The sequence below is a fragment of the Neomonachus schauinslandi genome, chromosome 12 (genome assembly GCF_002201575.2).
Source record: "Neomonachus schauinslandi chromosome 12, ASM220157v2, whole genome shotgun sequence".
Taxonomy (NCBI): Eukaryota; Metazoa; Chordata; class Mammalia; order Carnivora; family Phocidae; genus Neomonachus; species Neomonachus schauinslandi.
Genome location: NC_058414.1, coordinates 55,348,917 through 55,362,056, shown reverse-complemented (window position 1 = coordinate 55,362,056; position 13,140 = coordinate 55,348,917). Strand labels below are relative to the sequence as shown.

The 13,140-nt window shown below is 39.1% G+C and overlaps 1 pseudogene; it reads right to left on the bottom strand.

The window, feature by feature from the left end:
* Positions 1-2,023: 2,023 nt before the first annotated feature.
* LOC110579911 lies at positions 2,024-3,423 on the bottom strand (annotated as a pseudogene).
* Between the last annotated feature and the right edge of the window lie 9,717 nt (positions 3,424-13,140).

The window sequence follows — 13,140 nt, the reverse complement described above, 5'->3', positions numbered from 1 at the left end:
TTGCTTTGGATGATACTTATGCATGGACAGCTTCACCAGCATGATAAAAGCACTCTTAATCCCAATGTAGAGTATTGCAGAAGGCTCTTAGAAAACATGATGCCTAAGATCAATCTGGAAAAATGCCAGGTGGAATGGAGGGATGAGAATGAGGAAGATTCAAAACAGTTACATTAGAGCATGCAAAGTAGAAAGTGAAAATGGAGAAGTGAGCAGAAGTCAGGTCATAAAGAGCCTTAAAGATTATACTGAGAACTTTAGAGTTTATTCTGAAGCTAAGAAGTCACCAAAGGATGTTAAGAAGTAAAATAGTTGGGTTTTTATTTTAAAAATGAATGCTGGTATTAGTGTGGGAAATGAGTAAGAAGCAGAAAGACTGGTAATAGGAAAACAGGTAGGAAGCAATTGCAATAATCCAGGTGAGAGACAATGATTCTTCAAACTAAGTCAGTGGTGATGGCAAAGAGAGATGCATAATAATAATTTTAATAGATAATATTTCAGTGTTTCCTATGTGCCAGGCACTGTTCTAAGACCTGTGTATGGGTTAAGTCATTTAAAGCTCACAAAAGCTCTTTGTGTCAGGTACCTTTTTTATTCCTAATCTTCAGATGAGGAAAATGAGTCAGGGTCCCACAGACAGCAAATCTGCAAAGCCAAGGAGTCTAATTTGGACAGTCTCACTCCAAAGTTCTAATCATTGCCCTGTACTCCTAGGAAATTTTTGGAAGGAACTACCAAATTGGTTGTGGGGCTTTGTTAGAGGGAGAAATCAAGGATTACCTTTAGACTTGGATAACTGCATTGATAATGTTGTAAAATGAATTCAGAGAATGATGGACTTGTTTTGGAGAAGTTGACTTTCAGGCACCCACTGAACATCTAAGGAGAGATGTCGAATAGGCACTTGGCACATTGGCAACTGAAGGGAGACTATCTTATTCACATTTAAGTTCTCAGCACCCGGACTGTTAGCAGGTGCTTAAAAAGTGTGCATTCAATGACTGGAAATTTGGAAGTCATCAACAGTCATCTACTGCAAGAGTAGATGTGATCACCCAAGGAAAGAATATAATGTAAGAGGAGAAATGGATAAATGATAGATTCTGAGAAAGAACCAACATACATATAAGGAGTAGACAGAGGAAGATCAGCCACAAGGGTAATCATTCAACACATTTTAAATTCTCCGTCTATATAATATGGAAAGCAATACTTCTTTCCTTGTTATGACATAGTGGTGAGGAAGGGAGAGTGACAGGATTAGGAAACAGAGAACTATCAACAATGATCAAAATTATCAACACTTAGTTATAATATGCATCTAATCTGTTACACGAAAATGCCCAGCAAGACTTCTTTCTAAATAAGGATGACTTGGACAGTGAAGAACATGGATAAGAGGAGAAGGATATAATCTTACGGGCCAATATAAACCCATACCAGGCTCTGCCTATCAGACAAGGCATGACTTCAATCCCACCCCTGTCAGACTTCTCCTGCCCACTTTACTCACTGATGGGCCTTGTACAGACACAGCATCCCTGCAAATGTACTCTAGCAGGGTTCATTTCAAAGAAAGCAGGACTACTTCAAATCCATATTTACCTGTGAAAATCCCAAAACAATGATTACTGGGATACCAGAATTTAGGGGGAAATGAGGATTATAGAAATATTTTTTAAAAAGGAGGGTCTGTATTATTTTTATAATGTTTACTATTCATTCACTGATAAAAAGGTGAAATAGTACTGAATTTCTCCTATAGACACATATTTAGCGGTGTTCCCACCAATACATACATCCCTGGACATTTGATTTTATTATTCCTAAGCAGGTAATGTCTCTTACCATCATTTGTTTTTTGTTTTTGTTTTGAGGTTTTGCTTTATTTCCAGAAAGGCTGATTTATTGGAAGGTCTTCTGACATCATTTTTCAGACTGCCTGGCAGTCTTGGGACAAGGGATGGGAGTCCTCCTGTGACTGTGGAGGACAGGGGTATGGGTCTCTGCACACCAGGGCTCATTTTCCTATGCTCCTGTAGATGGCAGCTGAGGTCCTGATGGAATAGGACTTGATGGCCCCAGGCATTCCGCCACTCAAGAAGCTCAAGGCACTGCTGTTCATGGCTCCTCTGAAGACCAGCCTGGCCAGCGTCCTGCCACCTCCACCAGTGGAGTTCAGCACAGAGATGTTCACAGTTCCCACACCATCTCCCACCAACTGCGCTCCTCACCCTCCAGCCGCTTGGGGTAGGTGGGGATCTCAATGTCGAGGGCCATCTTGACATCCATAAGCTCCTGGTACTCGCACAGCTGCCATGCCATGTCCTGCTTGGCTTCCCACAGGGCGGCCTCCAGCTCCTCCTACTTGGCACGTGCATCCTTAAGTGCCAGCTTCCCATGTTCTTCAGCCTCAGCAATGGCAGCCTCCAACTGAGCACACTGGTTCTTGCTGAAGCCTCTGAATGACATAGTTCATCTCTGCAATCTCAGTGGGGCACTCCAGGGGTCGTCTTCATGCTTCCCAGCCTGGACCTGAGGGTCTCAAACTTGATCTGGTACCAGGCCTGAGTCTCAGCTTGGCTGTATTTGGCCATCTCTTGGCCTGGCCCCTGACCTCAACGATGATGCCATTCAGGTCCAGGGAGTGGCTGTTGTCCATGGACAGCACCATGGACATGTCCGAGATCTGGGACTGAAGCTCTGCCAACTCCGTCTCATAGAAGGTCTTGAAGAAGTTGATCTCATTAATCAGGTCATCTACATTGGCCTCCAAATTCACCTTGTTCATGCAGGCATGCAGGCAGCATCTGTGTCCTTTTGTAGCACCAGAAACTCATCCTCAGCAGCCAGCGGATGATTAATTTCATCTTGGTACTTGTTCTTGAAGTCTTCCACAATGGCCTGCATATTCTGCATCTCCACCTCCAGGCAGCCCACATCTAGCTGCAGCGACTCAAACTGCCTCTACAGGCCAGCAATGTGGGCCACAAAGATGCCTGGGGGGTGGGAGGTCAGCTCCTCTTGGCTGACTTCTGCTCCTGCAGCAGGGCCCGCTTGGTCTCCAGCAATTTGTTCTGCTGCTTTAGAAACTGCACCTTATTGATGAAGGAGGGAGTTGGTGTTGAGGGTCTTGATCTGCTCATCCTCCTCCTCGTGCATCTGCTGGATGGAGGGTTCAATATCCACCTGCAGTGAAGCCAGCAGGTTCTGACTGATGGTGACTTCGTGGATGCCAGCACCCACTGGGCCTGCGTAGGGGAAGCACAGGAGCACGCATGGCCAGGAAGCACCCAGGCTATAGAGGCTACTGCTGCTGAAGCTACCGGGTTGTACAGAGCTCAGGCACACCTGGGTGCCCTACCCTGGAAAGGCAGTGGAGCACGAACTAAAGGCCCAGGACCTTAAGTGGATGGACATACTGGCTAGACCGGGCTGGACTGAGCAGGTGCAAGGGAGCCGAATCCCTTACCATCATTTGTAATAGGTTAGCCTGATACAGAGTTGCCAGATATACTACATAAAATACAAGACACCCAGTTAAATTTGGAAATTAAGATATATAATAAATAATTTTTAGTACAAGTATGTCCCAAACATTACATGGCTTGAAATATACCTATAACTAGACATCTTGTATTTTATTTGAATCTAGTCTAATAGCAATGATCTATTCTTTTTGTAGGATTCATAACATTAATCTGTCTTGGAGATCTGAAGGCCTCTGGTGCTGCACATAGGACAGTTCTATCTTTGCTGGTTAGGGACCAGCTCTGGTCAGGTGGGTAGAAGCTAGGTGGCTGGTTTACATATAAGATATAGCCTGGCTCCCTGGTCCTCCATGCTCACTTTTCTTCTGAGCTCCCAAACCTACCAGGCAAGCCCAAAACTCCAGCAAAGAAATACCTTGGCCAACTTGAACATGAATCTGAGGGCAATAATAACACCTTTTTTACATTTTTATTTCATGCTGAACTCCCCTCTTCTAATTTTAGCTTTATTTGCCTTTATTTTCTCTTTAGCTTCAATGCTGTCTTTGAGAATTCCCTGAACTGGTGAAAAGCTTTCTAACTGTGGACCCAGCAGGGTGGCCACTATCAAACTAAAGGAGAAGCCGGTCCTGTTCTCAGTCCACAGACAGACAAAACTCTGCTTCTCACTACACCCAGAGGAAGCAAGGGGACCATCTTTCAAACCATTGTAATCATCCATACATGAACTGTATATTGTTCTAAGACATTTGCAGAAGTATCCATGTGTCTGTCCACCCCTCCTCGAGTTCTGCCAACAATTACTACTGATCACCTTATCTTACTAACAAGGCAAAACCAAGCCCCACATCATGGAAAGGTACTGGTGCTGGAACCATGTCTCAGAGTCCCACTTAGTGACAAGCAAAGACATAGTAATTATGGTTGTTTTTTAAACACTTAAGGCTTACAGCACCAGACTATGCATCTTCACTAAACATAAAAAACCTGGTGTTCGCCCCCTGTGTTGGGTGGCATTATCAGGGTGCTCTTTAGTTCTTATTGTTTTTTATAGAGAAAATTTTAAAATACTCTTTTTTTCCCTTCCATTCTCTACACTTCATATGGTTCCTTCCATTCCTTGTCCTTTGATTTTACCATCTCTGTAAAGCCATATCACATTCTTACAACTTTCCAGGATGGTCTCAAGGACTCAGTTCTCAATGGCTAGTAAAACAATTCATTCTTACACCTGTTGACCATGTATCAACACCAAATCTATGCTAGGTGTTTCATATCATATCAGCATTTTATAATGCATATAGGACAGAAAACTCCTATGTGCAAGGTACTGAACAAAGACAGTTAACACTTTACAGAACAAAATTTAAAATACATTATGGTACTAAAAATAAAAAAGGCAATAAATGCTCATGGAAGTTTAAGCTCAGTTTTATAAGCTCAGATAACCACTAAGATGATAACCTTGATACAGATGAAAGAGGGAAATGTGTTTTCTCTTCTCCCTGGAGAGGAAAACGCATTATCTTCTCTTCACAACTTTCAGGCGCCTGACAGCTGAATTTGGCCTTGGGCCAGCGAGTGACTCACTTACTCAGTTACTGCCACAGTAATGAAAGGGTCTTTTGCTCCATCAGTTGCAGGTTTTTGCAAGACGTTAGACAGAAGCAGTTTAGAAATATCAGTAGACACCATCCTTCTCGGTAAGGCAGCCCAGTAAGGTCCTGGGACTCTGTGGTGGATCACACTTGGTCACTTCAGAGAGTCATTCGAAGAAGCAGTGTAGAGAGCTCCAGGCTCCAACACTCCCAAGCCAGGCTGAGAAGAGCTGCCCAGAGAATGGCTTTGGCTCCACTGGAACATTCATCCAGGTAGGAGGGGATGTAGAGAGACAGCACAGGGGAGCTCCATGGCATAAATCTCCATTTCAGCAAAAACTTTAATTAATTATGCAGTTTCAGTTAAATCATTTAGCCTTTCTGAGCCTCCCTTCTCCCCCCTCAGGTGGTAACAAAGATTCTGAACTACCACCTCTCAGTTGATCTCAGGCATAAGATCAAAATGATGTTCAGGAAAACATAAAATGATAGCATGAAACTATTCAGCCTTCATTTTCCCTGCCATTATGCCCCTAAGACCACATCAAATCGAAAGCAGACACTTGCTCCAGAAGACTTTTCTCCCCACAAAATTTCTGGGAACAGATTAACGCCAGGTGAAAGAGGAGGTGAAGCATTTAGGATATATATTGATATGATACATAGATACGGGCTTTTTCTTTTGCCTTCCTTTTATCTTTTTATTTTGGTTTCTTACTGATATGACCTTAAACTAGGTGATTTTTTTTCACCTCCCTTGGTCTCTATTTCAATATTTGTAATATAAGGAATCTCCATTTGAATGCCCAATGGGCCTCTCAAGGCTAACTCTCCTGAACCAAGTTCTCCAAACTAGCCACTACCAAAGGCATCCGTAACTCCATGCTGTCATGGCTCATCCACTTGGGGTCACCCTTGACTCTGCTCTCTTATACTACACATCCAATTCATTAACAAATCCTATTGGCTCTACCTCTAAAACATCCACAATCCAACCATGCCTCCCACTCTCACAGACCTTTCTGAGCTAAGTTGCTATCACCTCTCCCTGAAGAACTGAATCATCTCTAATTGCTCTTTCTGTTTCCCCCTTGCTTGTCCCCCTTCCCCAGTCCAGTAGCCAGAAGGATTTTCCTAAACCCTGTGTATCTCTGCCTGAAGATCCTGAAGGCAAAGTATGAGACAAAGGCTTCTGTGTACATGAAGTATGAGACAAAGTCTTCTTTGTCCCAGCCTGCAGGTGGAAGGGACAGGCATTAAAATAGGAAAGGAGGTAGAGTCAATAAAAGAAAAGTATAACTCAATCAGCTGATGCTTTGTCCCAACAGGAACTTGTAAGGGGCACCATGAATACCTCTCAGAGCCATGTGCCTGGGAGAAGGGAAGAAGCATTGGCTTCTGTCTCCCAGTGATCAAGGGTGCTCCAAGGATCTGTTGCTACCCACCTGCCCCCACAATGGTATACGTGTGAGTCTGAGGGGATGTCCCATACAATAGGTGTAGAGGAGCCCAGGGAGGACACTAAGTATGTGGCACAAACTCACAGTAGGGCACTTGTAAAGTTCAAGGTGGAAATGATTGCTGCCTTTATGGCTAGAATAGGGGCAAGACTGAGCCCGAAAAGATCATTTCATATTGCTATGCTGTTCACAACCACCCAATAGCTTCCCATCTTCTCCAGGATAAATCCAAAGTCTTCACCATTACCCATACCAGTTTCCCCACTGTGCCCTGAAGACCTATATACATGTGCCATTTCAAGGTCTTTGATCTTACACCTCCTTCTTGTCCCCACTTGAAACATGCTGCTCAAATACCACCTCATCAGTGAGGGCTTCCCTGATATGATCTTGCATAGAAAGTCCTAAGGAATCCACTCAAAAACTATTTTAAAAGTTAGGGTAGTAGACCAATATTCAAAAATCAATTGTATTTCTTTACATTAGCAATGAACAATTCAAAAATTAAATTAAGAAAACAATTCCATTCACTATAGCATCAAAAACAATAACATACTTGGGAATAAATGTAACAAAAGAAATGCAAGACTTGTACACTGAAAACTATGAAATATTGAAAAAAAAATTAAAGACCCAAACAAATGGAAACACATTCCAATGTTTATGGATTAGAAGACTTAATATTATTAATCAATTTAAAGACTCAAGGCAATCTTATCAAAATCCCAGCTACATTTTTTTCAAAAGTTCACAAGTTGATTATAATATTCATATAGAAATGCAAGGAGTATAATGCTAAGCAAAATAAGTCAGTCAGAAAAAGACAAATACCATCTGATTTCACTCATATGTAGAATTTACGAAACAAAACAAAACAAGCGAAGGAAAAAAAAAAAAGAGAGACAAACCAAGAAGCAGACTCTTAACTATAGAGAACAAAATGATGATTACCAGATGGGAGCTGGGGGGAGCAGGAATAGGTGATAGGGATTAAAGAGTACACTAATCATGATGAGCACTGAGTAATATACAGAATTGCTGAATCTCCATATTGTACACCTGAAACTAACATAACACTGTTTGTTAACAATATTGGAATTAAAATTAAAAACTTCATAAAAAATAAATTAAAATCACTTAAATTTAAAAACAAACAAACAAACAAATGCAAGGTACCCAGAATAACCAAAACAATCTTAGAAAAGAAGAACAAAATTGAAAGACTCACACTTCCTTATTTGAAGACATAAAGCAATAATGATCAGGACAGTATGGTACTGGCATAAGGACAGACACACAGATCAATGGAATACAGATCAATGGAATGGCATCTGGACAGAGTCCAGAAATAAATTCATAGATTGATGATCAATTGATTTTTGACAATGGTGCAAAGAATATTCAATGCGGAAAGAGTAGTCATTTTTGAAACAACTGGATATCCATGCAAAAAAGAATGAAGTTGGACCCCTATATCACACGATAAATTAAAAATTAACTCGGGCGCCTGGGTGGCTCAGTTGGTTAAGCGACTGCCTTCGGCTCAGGTCATGATCCCAGGGTCCTGGGATTGAGTCCCACATCGGGCTCCCGGCTCAGCAGGAAGCCTGCTTCTCCCTCTCCCACTCCCCCTGCTTGTGTTCCTGCTCTTGCTGTCTCTGTCTCTGTCAAATAAATAAATAAAATCTTTAAAAAAAAATTAAAAAATAAAAAATAAAAATAAAAATAAATTAACTCAAAGTGGGTGACAGACTAAATATAAGAGCTAAAGCTAAAAAACTCTTGAAAGAAAACATAGAAATAAATCTTTATGACCTAGGATTAGGCAGTAGTTTTTTAGATATAGTACCAAAAGCACTAACAGCAGAAGAAAAATAAATTGGGCTTCATCAAAATTAAAAACTTTTGTGCTTCAAAGGATACTATCAACATTGACATTAGTACAATCTATAGAGCTTATATAGAGAAGGCAACCAACAGAATGGGAGAAAGTGTAAGTAACATATCTGATAAGGAACTTGTATTCAGAATATATAAAAAAAAACTCTTACAAATCAATAATTCAAAAGTTATGATATTGTACTAAAGTTATATACAATGTAACATCCAACATATAACCTATTTATAAAATGTACAAAAGACTTGAACTGACATTTCTTCAAAGAAGATACACAAATGGGCAACATGTACACAAAAAATCTGCCCAATCTCACGAGTCATTAGGGTTATCAAATCAAAACCACAATGAGATATCATTTCACACTTACCAGGATTGCTATAATCTAAAAAAACAGATAATAATGAATGTTTGCGAGGATGTAAAAAAAAAAACCCTGCAATCTTCTTATATTGCTGGTGGGAAAGTATAAGTGGTGTAGCCACTGGACAATGGCTTGTTTTGGAAAACATTTCCTCAAAATGCCAAACATATGACCCATCAACTTCAATCCTAGGAATATGTCAAAGAATCATGAAAACATATAAGCACACAAAAACTTATGTACTAATTTTCATAGTAGCATTGTTCATGATTACAAAAGAAGTGGAAAAAACCCAAGTGTGTATCAACAGATGAATGGCTAAACAATATGTAGTACATCCATACAATGGAATGTTATCCAGCTTTAAAAAGGAGTGAAGTACTGATGCATGCTACCACATCAATGAACCTTGAAAACATTTAGCCAACTGCAAGAAATCAGGCACAAAAGACCATACTGTGTAATTCCATTTACATAAAACGTTCAGAATAGGAAAATCCATACAAAAAGAAAGATTAGTAGTAGCCCTAGGCTGGGAGAGGAATAAGGGATGGAAAATGACTGCTTAATGAATAAGGAGTTTGTGAGAGATGAAAATGTTCTAAAATTAAATAGTGGTGATGGTTGCACAACTCTTTGAATCACCTAAAAACTACTGAATTGTACACTTTAAATTTTATAAATTGTGAATTAAATTTTATAATATGTGAATTATATCTCAATAAAGCTGTTATTAAAAAATAGCGACAATATGAAATGCTTGCAAGGAGGCAGAGAAACTGGATCTCTCACACATTGCTGGTGAGAATATAAAATACTACAGTTATCCTGGAAGACAGACTAATAGTTTCTTTAAAAACTAAATATACACTTATACCATTCAGCAATCACATAGCTAGGCATTTATTTCACAGAATGAAAACTTACATCCACACAATATCTACACAATGATTGTTCCTACAGTTTTATTTGTATTAACCAGAAACTGGAAAGAGCCAAAATGTCTGACAAAGGATGAATAATTGAACAAACTGATACATACCATGAAATATTACTCAGCAATAAAAAGGAATGAATATTTGATACACATAACAACTTAGGTGGATCTTAATGACATTATGCTGAGTGAAAAAATGCCAGTTTCAAAAATTCGTATACCATATAATTCCAATTACAAAACATTCTTTAAATGACAAAATTATAGACATGGAGAACAAATTAGAGGTTGCCAGTGGTTAGGGATGGAGAGGGGGTAGGAGGAAGATGTGACTATAAAGGGGTAGCACCAGGGAGAGCTTTGTGGTGATGAGATCATTCCATGCCTTGAGTAAGTTGGCATTTACATGAATCTACAGCTATGATAAACTGACATAGAACTATTCATACAAACACACACACACTGTACCATCAATGTCAATTTCCTAATATTGTATTAAAGTTATATAAAATATAACCACTGGGAGAAAGCAGGTAAGGGTACATGGCATTGTTACCTCTATGTACTATCTTTGCAACTTCTTATGAATTTATAATTATTTCAAAATAAAAGTTTAAAAAATAACTAAAAACTCACAAAACACTGTTCTAGAGGCTCTATAAAAAGTCACTTTATAAATGCTCCAGAAAAGGAAAACCTGATAAATTGGACTTCAGCAAATGAAAATCTATGGCTCTGCAAAAGACCCTGCCAAGAGAACAAAAAGACGAGCTATAGACTGGAAAATATTTGCAAATAACATATCCAACAAAGGACTAATATCTATAATACATAAAGAACTCTCAAAACTCAAAAGTAAAAAAAAAAATTAGAAAGTAAACAAAAAATATGGACAAACATTTCATCAAAGAGGAAATATATATATTTATATATATATATATTATGAACACATAAAAAAGATGTTCAACATCATTAGGGAAATACAAATTAAAACCACAATGACATATCACTATGCATATATCAGAATTACTAAAATAAAGAATGGTAATATCAAATGCTGGCGAGGATGTGAAGAAACGCATCACTCATACATTGCTGGTGGGAATGTAAAATGATATAGGCACTCTGGAAAACAGTTTAACAATTTCCTTTCAAAACTAAAAATGAACTGGGGTGCCTGGGTGGCCAGTGGGTTAAGAGCCTGACTCTTGGTTTCAGCTCAGGTCATGATCTCAGGGTCGTGAGCCTGAGCCCTGTGTTGAGCTCCCCACTGGGCATGGAGCCTGCTTAAGATTTTCTTTCTCTCTCCCTCTGTCCCTTCTCCCAACCCCCACTCATGCTCATGTGCACACACTCACTCTCAAAAAAAAAGCTGAAAATGAATTTACAACTTAGAAATTGCACTCTTGAGTATGTATCCTAGAATCAAAACTTATTTTCATGAAGAAACTTGTACAGCTTTCTTCATATCTAAAACCTGCCAACTACCGCCCCCCAACAGGTGAATGGTTAAGTAAACTATGGTACATACATACCATGGAATACTACTCAGCAATTAAGAGGAACAACTATTGATATGGCAACTTAGATGAAAGTCAAGGAAATTCTGAGTGAAAAAACATCATACTGCATGATTACATTTACACATTCATGAAATAACATAAATATAGCAATGGAGAACAGATGAGTGGTTGCCAGGGGTTACAGATTCAGGGAAGAGGTGTGAGGGGAGCTATAAAGGAAGATCACAAGAGAGTCTTGATAGAATCTCAATTCTACTCGTGGTTACATGGAGATACACATGTGATAAAATTATACAGATATACACACCCACACAGATGCATGCATGCCCAAATGATACTTATGTAATTGCTGAAATCAGAATAAGTTCTATAGATTATGCCAATGTCAATTTCCTGGTATTGATATTACAGTTACACAGTATATTAACACACGGAGAGGCTAGTTGAGGGGTACCTAGAACCTCCCTGTCCATTTGTTTGTACCTTTTGGTGAGTATACAATTATTTTAAAAGTTTTAAGAAATAAATAAAATAAATACAAATAAAAATTTTTTAAAAAAGAAAACCAACTTCTCTTTCCTACTCTTCCTTCTCACAAAAAAGAAACTGAAGAGTAACTTCTTCAAATTTTAAATAGTGAAAAAGGGGCCTATTTTTCTTTGCTTACAGACTTCTGTTTAGGTTAAATTATACATTAAATGAAAACATTCTACTAATATATTAATAGGGAAAAAATAGGTCTATAAAATCATGTGGCCCAAATTAAAATGTCTAAATTTTATATAATCAAAGAAAGCCAAGCACAACATCAAACTGTTAGACAAATTAAAGTTTTTAATATTTTTTAAAGAAGCAATCAACTGCTTCATTAGCTTTAATACTGCCTACATTTAAATGTTTACATACTAGTTCCCAGCTTAAGTTTAACCAATTGTACACAATTCAAATATACTTTCTCTGGATTTCAAAACTCTCCAAATATAAAGACCATTTTCCCCCACTGGATATACACAGTGAGTTAAGATTTCAGAAAAATCTCCTCCTTCCCTTAGATAAAAGGAGTGAAGTATCCGCTTGGATTCAACTCCAACTTGGATAAATAAGGAAACATTGATGATCTATAGAATGCATTATAGAAAAAATCTGATAGAAAACTCAGAAGGAAAGACATGCTGAGCCCAAGGAACTCTCCAAGAATGGGTATTTGACTCTAAAAAGAGGGCTAGTGAGAGAAGAACAGGAAAAGTCCAAGCTGCAAAGTAAATCAGGATAATGCAATAGGAATAAAGATCTTTTAGGCTCTGAGTGAATTATAAACATGAGTACAGAATTCCCTAAAAGGGCTATGAAAATGAATTATGAAAGGAAGACAGTCTGGAAGTGTCACTATTTGCAAATCTCCCCTGGGTATTTTAATTTCCTTCACATGAGCATTAGCACAAATCTTCCTAAGTCAGTAGGAAGTGCTCATTTATTCAGCACAATTAATTTTGCCTCCTCTTCTCAAGCTGTCATTTCCTGATGAGTTTTTCCTACTCTTCTTTGTTTTCTATTCCTCTTCCTTAACCTAGGGGTTTCAAATCACTGTCACTGTATTCCCTGTGTGGAGAGGGAGCCCTTTCACACCAGATCCTTAAAGAAAAGCAAATCCTACCCAAACCTAATCATGGTGTCTTTACACCCCCACCCCCACCCCGAACCTGGGGTTGAGCTTGGACTGAAGGTGAAAGCTCCAGAGACCATACTTTCAGTTTACAGCCCCTCCCAGGACAGAGCAGCCCCCAGGAACATGGAACTGAAGCCAGCTTCCACATCTTCCACTTCAAAGACTAAGAACGAGGGCTACCACCTTTCTTCTCTAGGATCC